The sequence below is a fragment of the Sapajus apella genome, unplaced genomic scaffold (assembly GCF_009761245.1).
Source record: "Sapajus apella isolate SASKATOON/1434 unplaced genomic scaffold, GSC_monkey_1.0 scaffold60, whole genome shotgun sequence".
NCBI lineage: Eukaryota > Metazoa > Chordata > Mammalia > Primates > Cebidae > Sapajus > Sapajus apella.
The window spans coordinates 7,765,391-7,791,970 of NW_022437000.1; the positions used below are offsets into that span (position 1 = coordinate 7,765,391).

At 36.9% G+C, this 26,580-nt stretch overlaps 1 protein-coding gene and 1 long non-coding RNA gene across 3 annotated transcripts in view; one reads left to right on the forward strand and one right to left on the reverse strand.

The window, feature by feature from the left end:
* The window catches only part of FAM155A (family with sequence similarity 155 member A), a 669,060-nt gene that overhangs the window by 240,836 nt on the left and 401,644 nt on the right, over positions 1-26,580 (reverse strand). The gene's annotated exons all lie outside the window — the stretch shown is intronic.
* Positions 237-26,575, forward strand: LOC116528902. The gene is made up of 3 exons (XR_004259268.1): positions 237-304; positions 13,301-13,315; positions 26,564-26,575. It is a non-coding gene; the product is annotated as an uncharacterized LOC116528902 (long non-coding RNA).

The following is a 26,580-nucleotide window of genomic DNA, read 5'->3' on the forward strand; positions in this document are numbered from 1 at the left end:
TACATTTGTCCCTTGAACAACACAGGTTTGAACTAGAGACCACTTGTACAGATTTTTTTTTCAGTGAAAGTTAGAGTATGCCTGCTTCTCCTATCTCCTCCTTCCTTCAGCCTGTGCCATCCCTGAGGCAGCAAAACCAGCCTCTTCCTCCTTCTCCTCATCCTACTTAAAGTGAAGACTAGGAAGATGAAGATCTCTATGATTATCTACTTCCACTTAAATAACAGCAAATATATTTTCTCTTCCTTATGACTTTCTTGAAACCATTTTTTTGCTAGCTTAAATTATTGCAAGAATACTGCACGTAATACATACAACATATAAAATCTGTATTAATGAACTATTTATGTTATCAGTACAGCCTTTGATCAACAGTAGGCTATTAGTAGGTAAGTTTTGGAGGGTAAAAGTTATATGCAGATTTTTGATTGGTGTGGAGGGGGGCTGTCCCTAACCCTTGCTTTGCGCAAGGGTCATCTGAATTGTTGTATCCCCCTCCCCAATATGTGTTCTTCAGAATGGTATTTAAATATCAAGTCATAGACTACTTTTTCTCTTGCTTGCATTGCCTTATTTCAACTTGACTTTATTCAATGCACCATGAAGGAAGACACCGATTCTTACACCCTGTCTATGAAGACCTGATGTTGACCTGAACTTCCTCTCTCCAGTGAGGGTGGGTTCCCATCATACTGATGCTCACGGTTGCACCCTGTGACGATTTTCATTCAGCCAATGTAGGGAAATGTTCATCCCATCCTGTCATCATCCATTCTCACTGCCTTCTTCACTCAATTTCTCATGTGGATCTGCGACACAGTGCATGTTGTTGTTTAACTCTTTAGGTATTTTTCTTTCTTTCCAACATCGTTTCTAATAATGCAGAATTTTTTTTCCTGAAGCCAGGATGCAAGACATTCTGAGTAAGCTGTTTTATCTTATATTCAAGCCACTTTTGTCCTGGGTCCCTAAGAATTGTCTGTGCTTTTCAACATTGACTGTAATTTCTCAGAGTGAGTTCTTGTTCTATCAGTTATTGATTTTGTTTGCGCAGCAGATATCAACCACATCGGACTTTCCAACAGGTATCTCTCAAGCCTTCATCTATTATCTTCATCTAACAGCGGAGCTTAACATTTCACTATATCAAAATTCCTCTGATATTTGTTTGCGGAATACATTTTTAATTATTTAAATGATTGCCTCAATATGCTGAACTTTGTGTCTTCCTGGCATAGGTGTAGACTGTAACATCTACTGGGTGTGTAAAGTGCTAATGTCTCTATAAAGCAATGGGATCCACGTATGTAGCAACTCCACTCCAGTCCTTGTCTTCCTTCCTGCCTCCTGTTTGGTAATATCACCAACGTATTAAATGGCAGAATTTTCAAGAATTCAAATACAGCCTTTTGGCTCTTTTCCTTCTTTATTATATTCAAAAATACATGGGCTAGCCGAGTGCTGTGGCTTACACCTGTAATCCCAGCACTTCGGAAGGCTAAGGCCAGCAGATCACCTGAGGACAGAAGTTCAAGACCAACCTGGGCAACACGGTGAAACCCCGTCTCTATAAAAAACACAAAAAAGAGCCGGGTGTGGTGGCAGGTGCCTGTAATCCCAGCTACTAGGGAGGCTGAAGGGGGAGAATCCCTTGAACCGGAGAGAGAGAGATTGCAGTGAGTTGAGGTCACGCCATTGCACTCCAGGCTGGGTGACAGAGCAAGACTCTGTCTCTAAATAATAAATAAATAAAAATATACAGGCTTAAATAAATAGAAGAAAATTTTCCATTCATAGTGATACAATTTATTCTCTAAGAGCGTGGCCCAGTAGAGATAAATTACTGTCTCTAGTCATATGATTGCTGTGTGCTCTTTAAAGACATCCTTATGCACGTAGTCTCTGCGAGGGTTCCCAGTGATTCCTGCCTCCAGTACCCATGGTGTAATCCCCTCCACTTGCCTGTGCCTTATTGCTAATGAAAAGGCTATGGCAGAAGTGACAGGTGCAACTCCCAATATTAGGAGTTGTGTGCTAATATTGTGCTATGGCAAGCTGTGCTATGGCTTGCAACTTGGGTTCATTCTTTTTCTCTCTGCCTTCCTGGATTCCTAACACACAGAAACTATGAGATAATAATGATTCATTTTTCTCAGTTGCTACGTTTTGGGATTATTTGTATGCAACAGTAGATATTACAATCCATTTATCCACCCCCCCAACTTTTATTTTAGGCTCTGGGGTACATGTGCAGGTGTGTTATATAGGTAAATTGCATGTCAGTGAGGTTTGGGTTACAAATGATCTCATCACTCAGGTACTGAACTTAGTGCCTGCTAGGAAGTTTTCCAGCCCTCACCCTTCCCTCACCCTGCCTGCTCTAACAGTCTCAGTGTCTACTATTTCCATCTTTGTATCCATGTGTACTTGATGTTTAGTTCCCAGTTATAATTACAATTCATTCCTTACACACATACGTGTAATACCACTGAAACACAAATCACTTATACATACTTAAAATTAAAAATAAGTAATCCTTCTTAAGAATTCTTAACTTTGTTCCAGAAAATTATTGACTAACATTGAATTTTCTCTTTTATTACCTAGGACAGAGAAGCAAAGTAGATGGCAAGAATATCACTTTAAATAAAGCTGAGTATATAAAATTATAATTCTACCCAAATCCAAATATGAATAAATAATATGATCACATCCGTGAAGTTTCTTGCTCTTCAGAGGTTAACTGGCCTCACAAACAAAGTGCAGATTCACTAAACTACATGTGTTGAGTAGATTTATTTTCTTCATAGGAGTTTACAGTGCTTTCTAATTTTAGTTTGGAGATTTGTATGATTTCTTTAAAGGTAATTCCTCAATTAAAATTTGATCATATTAAAACAAAGGTAGATTATCCCCCAAATCTATAGAAGTTTAAGGATATTTTAAAGCTATATTTGTTAATATGATAATATTTATTATTGGATATACCATAGGTGCCTATCTCTGAACTCAGGAAGTTTTCTGCATATAGGCCATGACTCATGCAATATCACTATAAAGCTAATCCCGTAATAAACAGAAAATGAGATATAAGTTTTGTACAGAAAAGAATGAAGTTGAACAGAAATGGCATTGGCTCTTGACAAAGCAGATTTCATATCAATGAAGAAGTTCAAGCATAGACCAGAGAGCTGCCAGGTGAGGATGCTGAGGCCCTGGTGGAAGTCCCCAGTGGGTGGCTGAACTCTGTAGTCCCTCCACACTATAAAAACTAAAATTCTAATAAACTAATCAAGTGGTACAATGATTTCCATTTTTTTATTTAGCCTTTCTAAATTTTTTCAAAATACTGAATAAGCATGATGTATGGAAAAAAGAAGCAAAATTATAAAATACTGTGGAGGTAATCACATGGGCAAATGGAATAAGCAAATTAATAAAAGATTTCTCTGACAGTCCGTACAAAGTAACTTTTGTTTTTATATGCAAGTGTACTTGCTCATTAGTTAATTCTGAATCTCTCTAGAAAACTGAGAAGCCAGTTTGCCGTGCAGTGTTGGGACAACAGTTTACTTACATGTTACATGTCTGACTCTCCTAAAGGCCAGGCTCAAAGGTACTTCCAAAATGAAATGGAAAAGTAACAAAAATGGAAGCGACTCAGGCTTGAAATGCCAGGAGCCATTTTGCTTCTTACTTTCTACTCCATTCTCAATTTTTATTAGGACATTATAGGTACAGATTTCAATTTCAGAGTTCCCCAAAGAGATATGAAAAATGAATACTACTAAAGAGAATTCCATTTTGAATTGGTACTACTTTGAATTTCTAAATGTTTTTATAATCAGCAATAGCAATAAAGATTTTTTTTCCAAGATTTTTGTTTTGAAAAACAAAACAAAACAAAACGAAGGTAATCATCAAATTGTTTTAAAGTCAAACTCATTGAGGTGGTTCCTCTAGTACAAAATTTCTCATACATTTCTAATCTGATATTATAAAAATATATTTATTCCTCTCTGGAGGAAAATCATTGAAATAATTATTATGCTAATTGTATAAAAGAAAAACAAATACATCATGTTTTAGCAGTTTTTAAAGTTATGAAGTCAGATCTTATCTACCTCTAACTGGCAAAAATTAATTCTGTTAAAACTGAAATGTCTTTGGCATTTGCTAGAGAAATTACAGCTGACAGATAACATCAGAGTGGCAGTCACTGAGACCATGATGACTTCACATATGCCTTTATGTCAGAAGTGACAGTGTTTCCTTAGGATTTCCAATTGTATTCATTCAATACATTAATCTAGGAAGAAGCAAGCACACAGTACCCACATAGACATACGCTTTCAAATTATTCATCTATTTATCTCAGCACAAATTTATCAAGTACATGTGTAATTTTGTTGATGCACAGATTACGTAATGGTCAAGTCAGGGCTTTTGGGGTATCCATCACCTGAATAACATACATTATATCCATTAATTAATTTATCACTTTAGTTTTTGTGTGCCTTCTTTATCATTAGCTAGAAGGAATTTTATTAACTTCTTGCTTTTTGTGTTTTCAGTGTTTCTAGGCATGCCATCCAATATCACCGGCTGTTGTAACCTCGTTATCTTTATTTGAGGGGCTGTCTTATTTACCTTTACTAAACAATGCAAATAAAGCTCATAATGAGAGTTGTGGCTGGTTTTAACTCATCAATATATAATTCTAGAGTGGCTTTAAATATGGAAGAAAATACCACTTTTATCCAAAAGTACCAACTTTGGGGCAAGGCATCCTCTATTCTAAGAAGGTAAAAGTGAAACATCAATTTCACATATACTCACCATCAGCACTGAGACCTTAAATAAACATTGGTCTTCTCAGAGCTCTGATGATTCATAATTTTCCAAAGCCCAGATTTGTTCTGCATTTTCTCTGGTGCTTCCTCTTCAGATATATCTCAATATTCATTAACAAAGAGAATTTTAACTGCTCTAGTATATGTTACTTGCCTGATAATCATAGTTTTATATTTCTTTACTGAGACTATGTTGTCTAATTTATGGAAATAAAGCGTCTCTTTGGTAATAGGGGACATTATATCTTTGACTCAAAAAAACAGTAAATTCACTCCTTAGGGGCAGAGCCACTGTTCCCATTCATCATTATGGGAACAGTCCCTCTTAAGAAAAGCATTCATCAAATTCCTCTTTAAACATGACCATGCTAGGCATCTTAGCAAAAAGTGAAACGTATTTTCCCCATTAGAAGTTTACTATTCACTACTGATAAGATTGATACAGAAATATACTCTTTATTGTTTATAAGACTTAGGACCTCAACTGCTTTCAGTCTTTTACCTCAGTACGTGCATATGATGAAGAGAAGCTTAAATCAACAACTGTCCACTGACCATACTTTAGCCAGAGAGAAATTCCATGACACGAGTATTATAAACTAGAGCTTAAAAACTACTGCATGAATAATAATAACCATCATCATCATCATCATCATCACCACCACCACATTTGGGCCACTGACGGGCCCAAGTAGGGTGGATTGTTTTTACCTCTTCAAAGTCCTACTTCACATAATGATGTCAAGTTGAGCACAGCAGGCAGAGTAATGACTCTCCCCAGTAGCCACTTCCCTATCTCTAGAACCTGTGAAAACATATCTTACATGGCAAATGGGGCTTTGCAGATGTGACTAAGTTAGGGATTTTGAGATGGAGAAATTATACTGTATTACCTTGGTGAGTTCAATGTAATTGCAGGGTTCCTTAGTGGGAAAAGGAGGAGCCAGGGAGTTGGAAGAGGAGATGTGACCAAGCAAGCCAAGGTCAGAGAAATAGATGTTATTGCTGGCTGGGGCCACAGCCAAGGAACACAGGCAGCCTCTAAAAGCTGGGAAGGCAAGGAAACGAAAGCTTTCTTAGAGCCTCCAGAAGGACTGTAACATCCTGCCAACATCTACATTTTAGTTTAGGGAAACCTATTGTGACCTTTGGGCCTCTGGAACTATAAGATAATAAAGTGGTTTCTCACTCCTACATTTGTGTTCATTTGTTATGGCAGCCATGAGAACCTAATGCAGTGATGAGGTGCTGACTCTAAAATACATCAGTTTTGTTCACATTTGAGTTATGAAAACATTGATCCCTGTGGTGGGAGGCTACAACATGCTAATGCATTTCTTTTTACTGTTGACTTAATGAGAGAAACCCAATTGAAAACTAGTGACAGTTATCAGAGAGCACAGTCTGAGGAGCAGAGTTCAGGAATGATGGGAAAAATAGGAAGGAAAGATAATTTGGAGCAAAAGTTCCTACATTCAGGAAGTCTAAGACACAGTGAGCAGAACAATGACAAGAGACAGGAAAGAAAGCTCTCACTGATGGAGGTGTCCATCTTGCCCTGTTCTGCAGCCCGCCCTGGTTATTGCCACTGGCAGTATTTTGTAGAATCTTCCATCTTCTCTGGTGGGGAAATCCAGTGCTGTCAAAGAAAAGCCTCCCTTACAAACAGCAAATATTATTTCAGAAAGAGGAAGTTTCTGAAAACAAAATTTTCTTTATTTTCTTCACACACAATAGAAGATAAAAAGGAGAGAGAGAAAATGTGTAAATAAACCCTGCCTGAAGCTTTACCAGAACACCTCATTATAGTTTCTTCTGATGAGGATCTACAATATTCTCATATTGAATATTTTCTGCTTATTTGAAAAATAAAATCAATCTTGAAGCCCTAAAAGCATTTTGAGCTTTGGAGTTGCCCCGGAAAGGGAATAAATTATTTCTATAAGTTTATGTAAGATATATGTATGATCATACACATCTTCTAAAAGCTTTAAAATAATTCTACATCCTGAGTATTAATCTTCAAATTATTTAATTGCAAGATGTTTTTACTGCAAAGCAACATTGTATTATATGCTTGGGATGATTTATTTCAGTAGTCCTCTCCTGTAGGCTACTAGGTTTAGCATCCATTGATGGTAATGGTCTTAAACAACTATTACTGTGATGTTTGCTAAGTGGTGACTTTCTATTTCAATAATTTCTTCTGTATTTGTTAACTATAATTCTACCACAATGAAGAAGATATAGCTATCAATTTTATTTATTTATTTATTTATTTATTTATTTGGCAAGAATCTACTACAGTCATTTTGACTGTTTGGAAAATTTTTTAATTTTTCTAAGAGACAAACTTTCTAAAGAATAAAAACGCACATTTCTTTGAATTTCACTTCTTAAAAGATGAACTTCTTAAGAAACAGAAAGAATATTTATGAAACCAGAACATGGGTGTCAGCTTTAGATAAGCTCTTTGATCATTTTTCAAGTGAGTTAACTTTTGATGGGAAGGAAAAAAGAAACTAAGGTAGCAAAAAGAAAAGAAATACAAAAATTTGAAGAAAAGTTTGTGATCATACATTTGCTTTTTAAAATTTAAAACAAACAAAGAGCTTACATTGTACTTTCTCTTCGGGCTTGCTCAGGGCTATGGCTGCTTGGCACAGAGAACTGGATTTTCTTTTCAGACTCAATTACCAAGCTTCCTCTTTTGAGTAGGCTAACAAGAGTTGTCCACAAGCTGGCTGAGCCAGGCTTCTAGAAATAGGAAGCCTCTGTCTAAATACTATTGAGGATGGAAAAAAAGATAAACGCTATCTCCAAAATTCAATATCCTAAAGAACAATGCAATTCAATTCCACAAGCATGTATTTAATTTGAAATATTCTATGGGGCCTATTGGACAAAAAACCTTATTTAGGGAGAAAGACATCCAGTTATTTAAGGCAGAATGAAGTTAATTGGCTAGACAGAATTTTCAGTGAAGAAGCAATTGAAATTGGTTGGAAAGAGTTCTTGGAAAGGAGGGAGCATGAGCTGATCCTTGAAGGGGTGTGGTAGAGCAATTTTAATAAAACAGAGCTGCCTCTGGCTAACAAGTGGTGTTTCCTATGAGCAGGGCCCCATTTCAAGCCTTTCATATCTATTAGCCCAAGTTAAGCCCTGAAACAGCTTTATGATGTCAGGGATATTATTCGCTCATTTTAGAGATAATAAAACTGAGATTCAGAAGTGATAAGCATCATACCAGAGGTTGCACTGCTGCTGTAAACAACTTAACCAGGGCGGGAAGACTGGTAGTCTTGACCCAGCGTTTGGGAGCTTTAATGCAACCTATGCTGTCTTCTGTATGGGAAATCAGGAAATGTGGATTTACTGACATATCTGCAAAAAGTCATTCTCTGGATTTCAGTTTTTTCTATAGTTTGAAAGGTGTGTGTGACTGTATTATTTTTAGGTTCTCCTCCAGCCCTAGAATTCTGAGGAAAGGGCCTCCCAGGATCAGGAAACAGCCCTAGAAAAGGTGCCAAGTGACAGAACAATAGGAAATGTTAGGATGGAGAGACAGTGGTGTATTGTTAAATTCTGGATTCTCAGATCTCTAAGCAAGTATTCTGAAGACTAAACAACAACAATGAAACCTTTACCTTTAGCTACTCTAATTTCAATGCTTTTGAGAAAGTTTTCTGAAGAATATTTCATTGTTAATTGTCTATCTATGGTGGCTTCTTGGTCTTTTAACAAACTGCATATGCTTTTGCTTCAGATTAATATAATTTCAGCTAATAACAATACTTCATCCCTTTACACTTCTTGAGGAACCCTCCATATAATGGCTTAAGTGAATCATCAGACAGTTAAAGGTCAATTCTTCAGTCTTGTTATTAGGTGCTTAATATGAACAGATTATTTTTGTGTCCTAATGATATAACCATATTTTTTGAAATGCTTGCAATATGGATTATTCAGATATTTTAAAGAAAAAGATTAGAAAGTAGTCAAAATATTTCCATGTGTTTATTATGCTTATCTCCCAAATATAAGTTAATATTCTTTATAGGTAAAGCGCCAATCGCCAAAATAATTGAGGGAGAATGGAGAGGACACCTATCCCTGCTGTCTAAGACACTGTTTAGCGAAAGCAATAACATTGGAGCATGGTCACAGCACTGCTGGGCTGACGTGTCACTCGCTGGAGACCCAGTCGCACTAGTGTTTGATAAACTAAATAATGTTAAAGGAGACAAGAGACTATAGTGGTGGACACTGAGGTCTTGCCTTCTCCCCTTCTTACTCAACAGTATTATCAGTGACTTAAGATTACTTATGGTGCTTTGAAACTAGTAAGAAACAAGAGATGATAAAGACAGAATCCAAATCAGGTAATCAAATGTAGGAGAAACACAGAACTAAAGTTCCTGAGATTAATTTAACAAGGACAAATGCAAAGATCTAAAATCCAACCTATAAATACACATGTACAGTTTTTGAGACATTATTAATTTGTTTCACAAAGAACTGGGGTTTTTCTATGCCCTAGAGAAATTTTTTAAGAGAAAAATTCAATAAAGCTGTTATACAAACACATAGCCCATCAGACTGCTTAGCTTTCCTTTACAAGAGCTGATAGATCATACTGGAATTTAGGTGTCGAGTTCTGAGCCCTGATATTAAGAGGGATATCAATTTCTACAGAATATGTTCACAGCAGGGAAAATCAACTGAAGAAAGATTCTAGAATTTATTTATTCTTGCATCCAAACATTCAAATATATTTATTAAAAATCTATTTCATAGCAAGCAGTTGGAATATAATAGTGAACAAAGCAGAAAGTTCAGATAACCAGCACTGGCTATAATGAAGCTTCAGAGACAATAGATACAGTCTACCTGACTCCAGAGCACATACTCTAGTTCCTCTACTGCTTTGCTTTTCATAATTTGGTGCTCTTCATGTTGTCCTAGTAAATTTATTATCTTATTAAAAAAATAGTGTTCTTCCTAATGACATGCCTCCTTGTGTAGCACTGAGGCTATTGCGCCTCTTTGTTTGCTTGAGGAGGTCTCACTTGATGATTGATGTTTCAGCGTAACTATTAATCGTTCCTCCTACACACACACACACACACACACACACACACACACACACTCACACACACACACACAATCTCAGTTTGGACAATAAATAATTTGGTCTCCTTACCTAATGCCATGATGCCATTTCATTTCAATGCAGTGCATAACTTGAATTGAACAGCTATTCGCTGCTAAAAGGAACAACTGTTAAGTAGGGCTGTGTGTGGTAGACCTTTGGCTCAAGTTGCAAGAGTGCCATCACCATGTAGCTATGCTCTTCCTGGGCATAGGAATGAGTGATGCTAGCCTGACACGGTCTGGGCACACAGGACTTTGCACTATTTCAGGACTAAGTGATGTATTCCAAATATCAGTCATTCTGTTCATGCAGTTTGCACTCTCTGTAATGCCCGTCTTCTGTCCACTGGACTTTCTCAACAGTTCTGTGAGAAAAATTAAGTCCTAATGCTCTAAAAGGGGTATTGTATGTAATGAATTTTCTGAAGTGTATCTAGAATGGCAGTAATTACATAAATCCTTGGAGAAACAAACAAAAAAAAAAGTTGCCAAAATTAGTTTTGATGCTCTGTAGTGAACATGAGGGACCACTTCATTGTATCTTTTCATCAATATATTTTCTGTCTGTATTCGGCAGTTTTCTGCATTGGTATAAAGGAGTCCCTGAAACTGAGCAATGTACAAAGAAAAGAGGCTTATCTGGCTCACAGTTCTGCAGGCTGTACGGGAAGCATGGAGGTTTCATCTGCTTCTGGGGAGACCTCAGGAAATTTACAAACATGAAGGAAGGTGAATGGGGAGCAGGCGTCTCAGTTGGTGAAAGCAGGAGCTACAGTATAAGGAGGTGCCACAGTATTTTAAACCACAGGTCTCTGGAGAACTCACTCATCTTCAAAGGGATGACACCAAACCATTCAGGAGGGATCTGCCCCCATGATCCAAACACCTCCCACCAGGCCCCACCTCCAACACTGGGGATCACATTCGAGTTTTGGAGGGAACAAACATCCAAACTATATTACTGTCATCACAAATTTCTTGGCAAAATAAGCTCTAGATCAGTGCTTCTCAACCTCTACATGCTACAATGATCTGGAAGCTTTAAAATAATAATGATGTTCAGGTTCTATCAAAAAAGACATCAGGGTCTCCAGCACAGAATCTAAGCATTACAATGCGTCAGCTGCTTCCCCAGGTGGCTGAAACATGCACACAAGAAGGAGAAAGCCTTCTGTGAACAAGTGACTGTGAGGAAACCAGGCATCCACCATACCCCAACCTTCAACCTCTAGGTGTGGGGGAGGGGTGGCTACAAAACTTACTTTATGCCGATGAAAATTTAAAGCCCTCACAGACAAGCAAGGCTTGTCCATTTATGACTGTATATGACTAGGAACTGTGAACAAATCAATTTTCCATTGAAGTACGAGGATGTAATAGAAGATCAAAAAAGTCAAGTGAGAACCAAGAAGTTGCATGTTTCTGCTCTACTAAAAGATGAAAGAAATTGACTAATTGCATAGCCAATTTGAGAATTCTACAACTGTCATATTCTGAATAAGAGGTCTAGTTTCAGTTCTGTATAATCTCTCCCATTTTATAGTGAGTTGAACATTATTGTGTTAAAATGCAAAGACATCTTAGTCAGTGGACTCTGGTATTTCAATTTCTGTATTTGTGAAATTAGGAATTTTATATCAGTTGACTATAGCCTGATTATCATTGACACATCAGAAGTTAATGCTCACTTTTACTTCTTTCTCAGTCAGTGACGTGGGATCTTTTCTCTGTCTACCCGTAAAGATGGAGAACAGGTAGAGTTTACACTAACCAGAAATTTATGGTACCCCAAATTGTAGAAGGAGACCACATGATTTGGATGCGGTTATTGTTTTAGATTTTACAGTCAGTTTATTTTGCCAGCCTACCTCTCCTGAATCACTAAGTGACTTCTGCTTTTCCAAAAATAAACAGCAATACATGCTTACAGATAGAGTACAACTTACATCACTGGACCTAAGTCATGGGAGCAGAGCTATGAAAAGAGGCAGCATCACAGCGGAAGAAAACATGGAGTTGAAAATCAGCAAACCTTTCTTTAAATTCTAGCTCTGCCACTTACTACCAGGGACCTTAAAAGACTGAAATATCCTCTTAATTATATATTTGCCCCATTTTGCAAAGGCAGAGAATATTTTATCTCAAAGCATCCTTGTAAGACTTCAATAGGGCATTGAATATACTGTAAAGAGTTCAGCTGAAGGCCCAAAACATAGACAGTGCTCAGTAAACCAAGTCATCATTATCAATCTTCACATGAGAGAGGGAAGTGCAGACCCTGAGGTGGCATAGTGACACCACCTGGCCATATCCCTTCTTCTGTGACACAGATCTTCTCAGCTTTATTGCCTCGAAATGGCCACAGTCACCAAATAACAGTGGACTTCTGGAGGTAACACGTATGTTTAAAGGATGCTTTTCTTGGCCCCGCACGGTGGCTCACCCATGTAATCCCAGCACTTTGGGAGGCTGAGGTGGGTGAATCACGAGGTCAAGAGACTGAGACCATCTTGGTCAACATGGTGAAACCTCGTCCCTACTAAAAATACAAAAATGAGCTGGGCGTGGTGGTATGCGCCTGTAGCCCCAGCAACTTGAGAGGTTGAGGCAGGAGAACTGCTTGAACCTGGGCGGCAGAGGTTGCAGTGAGGCTAGATGGGGCCACTGTATTCCAACCTGGTGACAGGGCCAGACTCCATCTCAAAAAAAAAAAAAAGAAGATGCTTCTCCATAGGTGTTCTCCTGGTTCTACGATGGGCTTAGTAAGATTTGCTGTGGAGTGGGTAGCCTTAGCAACTTAGCATCATTTATAGTTTTGCCTCTATTAGAAACATGTGGACAAAAAGCCCAAAGTATCAAAAAGAGTCCTATCTGTTGAGGAACAAAATAGCCACGTTCCTATAATTTTGGCCCTAAAACAAATCATTGAGATGTTTCATGGGTTTTAAAAATCTTTTCCAGCTGTGGAGCTGAGAAGATTTTAAAAAGAATAGCATCTTAGAGGCTGATTAGAAAAAAAAAAAAAAAAAAAACCCAAAAGTCTAGTTAGCCCAAAATGATATCAGCCGACGCACTGGAGGTGTTTTCCTTCATTAAATTAATATATGCAGACAGCTGTTTTGGCTGTTTCGTCTTTCTCCGTGGTAAATATGTGTCTTAAATGGCTACTCCATGATTATATAGGGATGTAAAACTTTATATTCCACTCATGAAATAATTACATTTTGTTTTAACCGGCTAACAAATGTATCCGTATCAGTGCAGTTACTAGCCCAGCCAATCGCTGCCTTAAGAAAATTATTACAATAGTTCTTGAGCTTTTTTAGTTCATTCAAACGGGCTGATTGTTCCGTGTTCTTAAAGATAAAAAGGAAGGACTTGAAATAGGTAACAGCCTGATGCCTGAGATGTGGGAGCTTCTGGTAAGTATTTACATCTTTCATAACAAAAGAGTGTGAGAAGGAATGAAGGGGCAAGGATGGGGGGAAGATGCTGTGTAAACAGAACCATCATCTGACAAGAGAACAGCCACTTCTCCATGTTCTTAGGAAGCCGTTTCTGTGACCTGCTTAACCTGGGTCTGAGTTTCCTCATTGCTATGGCGGATGAACATCATGGCAGCAGTTCTACAGAGCTGCAAAGCTGCGGCCCAAGAGAAACTGGGCTGTGTGTGACAAACAAACCTGGGTAAAGAGTTCACCCTGTTAGAGACACCATCTTTCTAAAACTGGATCGAGGCTTTTTCTTCAAGGGCAAGAAACACCAATGGCCACAGTAAGCAAAACAATATCAGCCACTGAATTTTCTGCATGGATTAATAGATTTGTTCTGTAAGTCATTTACTCTTAATACGTTTTTAAATAACTGCTTAAACCTGTTCTCAGAAATAAGATTGGCAGTTACAATTAATAGCTCAGAATATTTTCCAAAGAGAAAATTCACTTTGCTGAGAAAATAAAGGAAGTAAATAATTTTTGAAAATCTCTTTGAATCTAGACTTTTTTAAAGGTAAAATCCATTGATGTAATACAAGGATAACCATTATGACTAAGCGGGGATTATTCCAGACAATGTGACTGGTTTAATCTTTGAAAATAAATTTATGTTATTCACCGTATTAGCACAGAAACAGGAAAATAAAGCAAAACAACGATTTTTAAACCTGTGATCATTTTAGTCAATGCAGTAAAAGCATTTGAAAAAGTTCAATATCCATTCATCACAATAACTGTCAGCAAACAACAAATAAAAAGAAACTTCCTCTACTTTACAATAAGCATCTACCAAAAAATTAACAACTAGCATCATAGGTAACAGTGAAATGCTGAACATTTTCCCCCTAAAATTAAGAACAAGATAAGGATGCCCATTCTCATCACTTTTACTTATCATTTTACTAGAGTTCCTAACTAGTACTGTAAGGCAAGAAAATTTCAAAAAAGCATAAAGTTTAGAAAGAAGAAATAAAATTGTATTTACAGATGACATGATTGTTTATGTAGAAAATCTAATTTATCTTTAAAGTAATTACAAGAATTAATGTAGAATGCAAGGCCAGTAAGCAAAAATCCATTTTTGTTTTACATAGTAACAGTAAATTTTTGCTCATCAAGAGACTATATTAAGAATGTAAATAGCCAAGACATGACTTGTCAAAATATTTGAAAGGCATATATCTGAAAAATAACTGGTATCCAGGATGTACAAAGGACTTCTACAACTCAATTATAAAATGATAAGCAACCCAGTTAAACGAATAGGCCTAAGATCCAACCAGACGCTTCACTAAAGAAGAGATGTATAAGGAAGAACATGAAAAAGTGTTCAACATCATTACTCATTAAAGAAATGCCAATTAAAAGCACAGTAAAATACCATCACACACTCAGCAAAAGGGCTATATTTGTAAAACAAAAACGAATACCACCAAAACCTGCCTCACACGCAGGGGCATACTGACTATCCCGAATTGTCATTAGGGGTCAAATAGTCCAATCACTTTGAAAAACGACCAGGTGACTTCCTATAAAACTAAATCACAGGACATATGCATATGCATGTCCTGTGATTCAGTTTTTCAACACTCAAGTATTTTCTTTAAAATAAATAAAAAAGGACCACACAAAACTTGTAAGAGAATGCTTATGGCAAATTATTAACATGGTTCATGATTGTCAAAAACTAGAAATCGTCTCAGTGAGCCTCAACAGGAAAATGTCTGAACAAATCATGATACAGACACACAAAAAGTTGCTCTCTAGACATAAAAAGGAAGAGGCCACTGACATACCACACCATGGGAATATCTCCAAAAATGTGACTGGAATAGACTTTACAGAAGAATGCATCCTCTACAATTCAACTTAGAAAAAATGCCAAAGTGAATGCATGGGGGATCACGCCAGAGAAGGAAAAGGATGATGAGAACGTTCTTGGCAGTAATGGTAACATTCTAAAAATTTATGTTTGTATTACACTGGTTTACGCATTTGTTAAAATACAGCAGTAACTTAGGATTTGTGCACCACTTCATTTAATGAACATTCTACCTCAAAGAGAAAAAGGGAGAGAGAGCAAAAGCAAAGTAAATATTGACCATTGAAGCATTTATTGATGAACTGTACTGATGTCAGTTTGAATACATCGAAATTGACAGAGGAACAAATTAATGTATATAAAACAAACATAGTAAAATGTTAGTTACATAATATAGGTGATGGGTATGTGGACATCCAATGTATTTTTGAGTTTTTCTACGTGTTTGTAAATGATTGAGTCACCTGAATACATTTTAAAAATTATACACTTTGAAATGTATCTTAAATTGCATGACTTGATTATAAAAGTAGGATTCTAGAAATACCAAGGTTAATATAAGTCAAATGTTCCTTAAGAAAGAAAATTCATCTTTGAAAAGGAACCAAATCCCATTTCTTTTCCAGATGTCCCAGATATCCTACTTTGAAGAGGAAAATGTATACTTTTTATTTTGGACAAGAACATTTAAAAGTTTATCTGCTTTGCCTAAAGTTGAGAATTGCTGGTTTTGTAAAGTGATAAAGGGATTAGAAACATTATTGAGAAATAACTTCTATAATGCCTTCCAAGACTGCTCTAAGAAACAGAAATAGGCAGAAAAGTATCTCTTATGTTGCAATCTAACATGGTTTGTTTTAAATTTGCAGAACTGAACTTAAGAATAGTATAAAGGGTGTCAATGTTTGAGTTGTAAAAAAGACTACTTGACAAGGTATGCCAGCAATAAAATCTTAGACATGTCACAGTCGTTCATTTTAATGTATATTTTATCTTTTTGGTATTTTTGTTTGAATTCAGAGATGTCATGTATTAGAAATAAAAGTAGAGAGAAAGAAAATTCACACAAACAACCCATCAGCTAAAACACACACACCTTTTTGAGAATTCACAAATTGTTATACTTTTATATTGTGCATATTTAATGCTTGGCAACCACAGTTCTGGGGTAATTGGTCATCTCATTGGAATCAATCTATGTGTTAATTTAGTATCCAGAGCCTAAAGAACAGAGAAAATATTTACTCTGAGAACCTCAACCCTCATACTTAGTGCAATATCACATCCATCTGGCTGATGTTGGAGTTCTAACATTTAACAAAAAATACAAATCAATTTCCTAGAAGGAAAATGGTGGGAACACTTCCTACCAGCAGGACCAGCACAACAAACGTTTCTCTGTCTTCCCCTTTAAACCTAGTTTCACCAATACTCAGTTCTTGCCACTGCTTCAGCTTTGCTGTTGTGGATATTGATATGTGGGACCAGTTCTTCACAGTGAAGAATGACATTTCCTAGCTATCTTAAAAATATATCACTTGCCCTTGGATTGCGGTTTTAAGGAAAAAAAAAATCTTGCCTATAGGAAGAAGGGCTCCCCTCCAAATACACTATGGTCCCATCCCCTTTCCACATTCTTTCTCTCATGTATTATCTTTCTCTAATTAGATAGATCTCATTAATCTCAAAAACTCTCAAATTTATTATTAGGTAAATTTTCTTTCATGTAGATGGAGATAAACCAGTCACTCCATTTTCAGGGTATGCGTCATGATGTCAGCACTTCTTTGTCTTCTGAACTTATTCCCAGTAAACCACCTTGACAGTGACACTAGGTTTTTGTTGCCAAAGTACATACATTTACCTGGAATATTGTGAGTTTTTTCTGAGTAGTACAAAGAGAACGTCAGAGCAGGAAGTCAAATATCTCACCCTTGGCTGGATTATTCTTCGACCGTTGGCAAAATCACAAAGCAAATTAAAGGTCATTGACAATTTAAGAGAAAAATGACTACCTGCTTTAATTTTATGTATGTTTTAATATTTGGACTTAAAATACTTTAATATTTCAGAATATATGATTCTGTCCATTATAATTGCAGTTCAGTTTATGCAGAATTAGAGAATAGAAAGAAGACATCCAAGGAATTTTCTAGTTCAACACCCCTAGGTTATTGATGAGGGGTTTGTGGTACATACTTAGAAACTCTGAGCAATATTGACTAATTTCTCTACGTATTTTTGTAATAAAATTAAAAACTTTGCCAACAACAGAGGGGTCCTGTACTTATCTGAGTTGAGAAAAGGGTTTTATGAGAAACATGGTGGGGGGTTGGGGTAGTTGTGGAAGATGAGAGAAACATATTAATTCATGTATAGAAATATCACTTCAATACCTTTGCTTTGATTAAGGTGTGTTAAAGTTTCATACACGTGGCACGATTAAGCCTGCTTGCAAGAATTCCTTCATTCATTCAACAAATAGGTATGTGTCACATTCCTTCATTTATTCAACAAATAGTTACTTAGCATCACTCCATGTAGTGTTCCAAGTGTCAGAGAAGTAGCAGAAGACATTTTCTAAAGTCAGCAATAATGTTTGGAGTGAGTCTTTCAAGAAAGAGAAGGGGACGGCGTGTTCTCTGGGAGAGTAGTAGGTCGATTGCTGAAGCCTAACGTGTGAAGGAGGGGTAATTAAATACTAGAAAACTGAGCATCTGCTGACTCCGCAACTGTTTTTGCAATTTATTCTTATTTGTAAGGATGGTGATATAGAATCTTGCTTGAAATTGGATTTTTGTGAACTAACCAAATTCTCCAAGTTAAAATCTAGGCATTTTTGTCAATTTCAGTCATCAGGCTGACCCTGTCTCACGGTTCCTATGCTAGGTTGTTGTCCAAGGAGCTCCTTCAGAGATGGCCTTCTTCTAAATTTATGATGAGCTTTTCAGTTACAATTTTTGGCAGCTTTGGTATAAATAAACAAATCTTCCCCTGTCTTTAACCAAGGCAAGTTGTTCACCAGATTGCAATATGTCGTCTAACCACAGGTAGGTGCTATGTAAAAGATCTCTCCAATATTCAAAACAATGTTTTCAAAAATTATGTTGCAGGGTCTGTTAGGATTCTCTTCAAGTATCCACTTTTGTATAATTTGCCATATTGGCCAAATTCCAGGAAATTCAGTGTATTAAAAATATCAGACTGACTGCATCTCTTGCCCCCAACACCATCTTTATCAGAGACAGAAAACTGTGACAATATTTGATACCTGACGTTGATATATTTCATTGTTGGTCCAACCAACAGAAGATGAGAGAGAGTCAGACCAGACATGACTCACCTGAGGCATGTAAGTCAATAGTTATGAAATTGTTCATTTCTACTACTAGACTGGATCTATTGAGGAACTTAACGTGAGGTAAATTAAGGCAACATGAGGATCTTTACAGTATAAAATGAGCAAATGGCCTATTCTAGGCTTTTGGATCAGGTGATGGAGAGGCAGAGTCTGCTCTGAGTAATACCAAAGAAGTGTGAATAATGGGACTTAGTCATGAAAGGAAAATGAAGCAAGGGAAAGAAGTCAAAGACTCACTCCTTGTGTGGGTGAATGGGAACATGATACTGCTAAATACAGAAGTGGAAGGCTAGAAATCCCAGGGAAAGGAAGGAGAAGAAATGGAGTGAATTCTACTGAAATGAATTCATTCTATTGAAAAAGTGAGATGTCAACAGGACACTCAGGAGGGAACGGTTAACAGGAAGTTAGACATTTGGGACCAGAGAATTGCGGAGGGCAACGGAAGGGGGTGATCTCAGCAGCTAGTGCCCTTAGAAGGTAGAGATAGGAGCAAGGAGACCAGATACTGCTTGGTGCGCACTCTGCTCCTCCAGTGGTATCGACATGCAATGGCTCCTTTTGGAGCACCAAATCAGCAGGCTTGATCATATAAGTGAATGTGCAACAGGAAATACTCAAATGAATATCAGCATGTTAGAAGAAGACTGAGGGAGAGACACGAGTAAAAATAAAATGAGAAAATAGCAATGTCAAATACAGGAAGAACTCAAAGTATTAGAGACCATGATATTTTTTAAGAGATCCAAAATAGGATGGATTGCCCCAAAGAGTGCTATTTGGGGAGTATTTCTGAAGGGTGAGATTTGAAATAGAGCTTTAAGTGCCTGGTGAGCACAGCAGGCAGACTCTAGGCAGGAATAATAAAGTGATACCTGAAAAACTAGTTAGGAGAAAGAGGGAGAGAGAGGGAGAGTAAGAGAATAGGAGCCTTGCTCTCTTGGGGGCCCAGAGGTCTTAGCAAGGTTTAGGTCTGGGTAAGAACAATTTAGAATGCAGGTAGGAATTTTGTTCATTTTGTTCACTGCTACCTACAAGCACTTAAATACATAGTTGTTCCGTAATTTTTTTTGTGTGTGTAAATAAACCATGAAAAGCAAAGCAAGAGAAGTATCAGCTTTGTCAATTTACTCAGCTCTCTTGTGTGTGTACCCCTAGTTTGACAAGTCTGCTGGCCTGGGAATATCTTTGAATTTTTCACATAATAAAATAGGCTTTTGTTGAATGCACAAGCAACTGAGCAGTGAACAAAAGCCTACTCTATTATGTGAAATCGATGAAGTCGATGTTTGAGAGAATGGAAGCATTTTTAAAGAGAAAGATACCTGTCATTGGATGCGATCAGTATCGAAACAATGATGTGTCTTGGTATTTACCTGCAATTTTCCTCATGCACTCCTTTTCAATTATATATTTTTTTTAACTTTTTAAAGGAAAGATATTAAGGAAACCAATATTTTACTCACTTCAAAAAAGGTTTGGTCCATTTTGAAAGGTTTTTAGTCACAATTTTTAAGATACTGGTGTAAAAAGTGAATCAATGTGCAAATCAAAAGGAAATGGCAAATCTGTATTGAGGTAATGGTTAAAGTTTTAACTGAAAAACCAAGAGAACAATGAGAGTATTTTAAAATTGTGTCTAAAAATAGGGCATAGATCAACAGTTTATTGGTGTAGTCCGTAAGTAACATAAACAAAAGAGTGAAATTAAAATGTTTTTTATAAAAGTTGCTGGGTGCATTATACTAAATCATATTAAAAAGGCAGCATTTGTGGTGGGTTGTATTGTGATAGAACATGCAGTAAATTTATCTCAGAAAAGAAAAATTCATTACAATAGTATCAGAAACATTATAAAATAAGTTATATATTTCTTAATATACATATTATCTGTTTATATTTTTAGAGACACAGACTTGCTCTGTCACCCAGCTGGAGTGCAGTGGTGCAATCTGGGCTCACTGCGACCTCCACCTCACAGCTTCAAGTGATTCTCCTGCCTCAGCCTCCTGAGTAGCTGGGATTACAGGTGCCCACCACCACGCCCGGCTGATTTTTTGTATTTTTAGTAGAGATGGGATTTGTCATGTTGGCCAGGCTGGTCTCTGACTCCTGACCTCAAGTGATCCACCCACCTCGGCCTCCCAAAGTGCTGGGACTACAGGCTTGAGCCACTGTGCCCAGCCTACAATATAAATTTAAATATTAATGTTTATTTGTGAGAAAAATTCCCACTTAAACATAAGTCCACATATACAGAAAACTTCCTCTTTAAACTAATTTTATTGATTTGCAATTATACTTAGCTATTGGTAAAGGTTTTGGAGTCATCCATTTGCAAATGGGTGTGTTTAGAAAAGGCAATTCCAGTCTAGTTGTGGTTAAACAATGACAGTAGGTAATAGGTACTTAGTGACCGTGATTTAAATAAATATTTGCTAGGTTTGTGTTATTAAATTTATGAGAAGGAGTCCTAGAGAACTATTTAAACAATAATATTTGATTTGTTTGCAAATGTGCTTATTTTAATGTGCTTAGCATAATTCAAGCAGGCCTTCTGGTAATACATTTAAATTTGCAGCTTCCAATTTTATTAGCAACATGAGGCATTTCATTTTCAGTATTTATATTAATCATACAAAATGATTTTCTGTTAGCTTTGCTTCTCCTATGATTATCTTTTCCCAGTTTTTCTTGCATATACCTGAGTACTTTGATATGTCTAAGATAAAAATTGATTATAAAATTAGAATTATTTTACTGACAGAATACTCACCAAAATCATTTACTAATCATATAGTGAAAACTTTCAGCTTATTATGTGAAGATAAAGAAAGAGACATTTACTTGGGATATTACTTTAACTGGGCATTTTAACCTAGTAATATTATTTTATGCAATGATAACAAATTTTTAAAAACATTTTTATTATTTAGAAAGAAAAATGCTATGTAGAGCAGTCTTTGACTTTGTCTCTTCATCCTGTAGCTGACTTACATTGATTGATTGGTTTGATTTTGTAATTTAATGTGGCAAATTTTCGTTGCCCACAAATATCAGGAGATTGTGTTAGCTTTTCTATAGGGAAGTGGTATGGCAACTATGTACCCAGCAAATCAGAATTAAACTGAATTTTCTTATATCTTAGTATACTTATTCTATAAATAAGAGAGTTGGAGTAATGCAAAAAATCTGTTAATAACAAAGTAAAACATAACTGAGGGCCTAGAATAAACCTTGAATGGACCCATATGATTACGCAATCCCTCACTTGTTTTGACAGGCTGTAACAGAGCTGTCTCTTGATTGCAGAGCATTTTTATACAGGTTTTCCCCCACATTTCACAAGAAGTTGTTTTTTCCTTAATCTCTAAAACAAGGAGAAAAACATATTTATACCAGTCTTCTGCAGAAACAAATAATTTTAGAAACTTTATTTTTAGTGCTTTACCTTTTCAGTGTTTCATTACGGATCTCCACATATGTGCAATAGTATAATTACCCTGCAGCTGCCCTTAGGTAGTTTCAACAATATCAATATTTTCCCAGTCTTACTTCATCCATTCCTACAAATACACTTGCAGAAAATTTTTTTATTTTGAAATAATTATAGATTTACTGGATGCTGCAAAAAAGTAAATATACAAGGAGATTCCATGAGCCTTTCTTTCAGCCCCCTGCAATGCAATGGTATGTTGCATAATTATAGGAAGCTATTCAAATAAAAAAACTGACCTTGGTGCAAGCCACAGCATTTTCAGATTCCCACCCATTTTATAAGCACGTGTGTGTGTGTGTGTGTGTGTGTGTGTTCTATCCGATTCCCTTACTTGTGTAGCTTCATGGAGCCCCACCACAATGAAGATACAGAATGACTCTGTAGTCCTTTGTAGTAGCGCTTTACAGCCACCCTTGACCTTCTCTCCAAAGTCTCTGACCTAATCTAGTCTTCATTTCTCTAATTTTACTGTTCAATGAATTTTACACCAATGGCATCATGTCATTTGTAATCTTTTGAGACTAGTTATTTTGCACTCAGTATAATTCCCTTGACCTCCATCCACTTGTGTCAATAATTTGTTATTTTTTATTGCCTAGTCCTATTTCACAGTATGGATGCAACACAGTTTGTTTAACCATTTACTCATTGAAGGATATTTGGATTGCTCCAGTTTCAAGCTACTACACATAGAACTGTTAAAACCATGCAGGTACAGGTATTTGTGTAAACACAAATTCATCTCTTTGAGATCAATGCCCAAGATTGCAATTGCTGGTTCATATGGTACGTGTGTGTTTAGTTTTAAAAGGAACTGCCAAAGTATTTTCCAGAATGTCAGTGACATTCTGCATTCTTACCAGCAATATGTGAGTGATCATTTCTCTGCATTCTCACCAGAATTTAGTGTTGCTATTTTTTTCATTGTAGCCATTTTGATAAGTACATAGCAGTATATCATTGTGCTGTTATCCATTTCTCCACAGTTTGCATTCCCAAATGGCTATTGATGACGAGCAGAAAAATGCATTTTTGATTGGCATAATGCCACCAATTCACCATTGATTTATTTTTTAATTGAATTCTTTATTCTAATGCTTAAATAAAAAATACCAGTCACATTTATATTTGGGACAGATTGCTTTTTATAGTTAAAATAAAGTTCTAACAGTTCTTTTGTCTAATTCTGTTCATCTTTTACGTTCTATTTCCTAAATATTTTTTGTGTTTACAAATTTCTGATTCAAAGTAATTTATGTTTGATGAAGGAAATATGGAAAAATAAAAGCTGAAGAAGGAAGAGCAGGAACAAGAAAAACACATCTGAAATCTCTACCAATAACAATGCCATACTTAAATTCACACACACACACATGCACGCACATATTTTTACTCAATTGGAATCACACCCTTTATGATATTGTGCTCATTGCTTTCTAGAATTTAATATACTCTGTATTATCTTTTTATCCACCAATATTATTCTACATTATTTTTTTTCTTGGGAGTAGAGAATATTTTTGTGACATTGTTTATTTAAGGTTAATTTTATTGTTGTTTTCAAAGATTACATGTTATTTATAGTGATGACTCCCTTCGAACCTTTTCTGTTTCTTAATTTTTGTTCATTCACACTTTGATATAAAGAAATCTGAGAGGATATATAGAATCTATGTCAAAATTCTCATCTTCCACATTGTTCTGCAATCTTATTATTTATGCCCTATATAAGAAAAAAATAGAAGATTGCTAAATAATTGCAGAGTAAGTCATTTGTGCTGAAGCATTAATGCATTAAAAATTCTGGCATGTCTGAATTAATCACATCAATATTAAACCAATAGATACATGTTTCACTCCCTGAGAGTAAAAACAGTGGTCTTCCTTTTACGATTGAATGCTTAACACCTAGCAGGGTACTTGACAAACTGTAGATGTCAAAAAAAAATTGTCTGATAAACAAATGAAGTGCTGTATTGGGATTTGCATTTGAAAAAGTGTGTATTCAGCCCTCACTGTGAGCAAGAATGCTCTCTATTCCCTGTTCCTGGTTTGCTAAGCTGGTTAAGGCCAGAGGGGCCAGCAGCTCCTCCTTTCCTCTTCTTCGCCTCATCCTCCTCCTTCTCTCCTTAGCCTTCTTTTCTCTTCCTCCTTCTTCTTTCTTCTCCTTTTCACCTCCTTCCTCTTTTTCTTTATTTGTATTTATCTCAGCAAGATCTCTCAATTACCTGGCTGATTTTGTCCTGCGTTGGCCCTTTCTGTGCAAAGCTCGCCTGAAAGTCCAGACCACCTATAGTTGTGTCAGACTCTTAATTCCATCTCTCCTTTCTTCAACAAAACCTGTCCTCCTGAGTCCAGTCACTGTAAGACGCCCATTTCTTCTGCTGGGTGATAGCATCTGCTGGATACCTACAGGTTTCTGCACAACTGATAGGAATCCTGAGAGTTAGCTTCTACTGAGCTTTACCAATATGCTAGGTACCATTCTGAGCTCCTTATGTTTTGGCTTCTTTATTCCTTTTTACAGCTCCTTCAGGGGACTGTCATTATCATTCCCATTTCACAGTGAGAAAACAGACACAGAAAGTAGAAGGAAGTGGCGATGGATCACTGATCCGAGGAACAGGATCTACATTGTGTCTTCTGTCTGGTTCAGTTCAGTGGCAGTAGCCACAGTCAATTCTACTCTCCTGCAGTTGATGCCAGACATCCAGCTTCAAAGCCCAGACTCATTACATTCTTCCAAGTAGCCATGGAGCCTGCATCATTAGAACCTGCCAATGATTTATCAATGAGTAAATCATTGTGGGATTTCTGCGTTTGGCTTTGGCTGGTCTTTGGAGGTACTTGTAGACTCCTTCTGAAGTCAGAAACATTTAAAAGTCTTCTTATTCAGGACCAGCCTGGCTAACATGGTGAAAACCCATCTCTATTAAAAGTACAAAAAAATTAGCCGGGTGTGGTGGTGCATGCCTGTAATCCCAGCTACTCTGGAGGCTGAGGCAGGAAAATTGCTTGAACCCAGGAGGTGGAGGTTGCAGTGAGCTGAGATCATGCCATTTCACTCTAGCTTGGGAAGCAAGAGTGAAGCACCATCTCAGGAAAAAAAAAAAAAAAAAAGTCTTCTTATCCAGTTCTTGGTTCTGAAGAATTTATGGCTGCTCTTTTAAATCCAGGGCAACTTTGACACCCCTGCTTTGTGCCTACATTCTGAATAGTTTCCGTAGACTTAAATCTGCTCCTTTATTCTTTGATACAATAGTGTGTTCATTAGCCCTAGCTACTGCCTCTCTGCCTGCTCTTTCTTGAGTTCTACATTCAGCAGGTGTCTTAGCCCCATGCTACACATCACTGATTCAAACCCTCAGTTCCTAGCTGGGGGTCTGCATCAGGCCATGTTTTTGTCCACTTCTGCCCATCCACTGTGTGACAACGAATAGAGCTAATTTAACCAGAAAGAAAAAATCATGCAGATGTAAAGAAATAATCTGAATTCTTAGCAATGGCCATCTGTTTCCAATACTTTAACCTAAGAAGAAATCCCATTAGGAATCTTAGTCTCCTGGAATGGAAGCAGGAGAGATGGTTTTTGACATACTGGCACTTTGGACCACACCATTCTACTGTAGCATAGAGTTGGCCCTGTCTCTGCAAGTGGAGAAGCAGAATCTCTATATAATATTTACGTGGATGTTTTGGGAAGGATAATATCCAGGATGGGTCATGTCCAGATTGGTGGTCATGTGCGTGTCACACACATTTGCATTTTCATTATATATTTTCATGCATTACTGATCATTCACTCACTTAAGAAACATACCATGAGCAACTACTCTCTCCCAGGAGCTGTTTTAGGTGACAAGGCATTTAGTACTACATCAGGAGTCCCTATTTCTACATAGAAGTAGCCTTGGAATTGCCTTGGAAAGTTAAGTCTGAAAGTAGCACAATAGACTTACAAATTAGAGTCCCAAGGGCACAGATTATTATCATATCCTTCATTATGGGTTCATGCTGATGGGACTTTTTCTGGCTGTCCTCCCTCTGGCAAAGGCCATGTACCTCTCCTGCAGAGCGGAGCTGTGGGGTCAGAACATCACATGGCTGCTTTGTGTGGGACCTAGAGGATGTCTCTGGTGGAGTGGGAAACTGGAACAAGGAAATGTGGCTGAGAGACTTCCTGAAATCAAAAGTAGGCAGGATGACCGACCTAGATCACCAACAATGGAAGCATAAAGAAAGAAATGGATGAAAAAGGAAGATTGCAAAGGGTGTATTTGGAGGACAAAAGAGAGGAAAAAGAATGAAAGCAACTGAGGCGTTTCAAGCAAGAAGTCTGGTAAAATATAACAATGCCTTAAAAAAAAAAAGTCTAGTAAGATAATGCACATATGGAT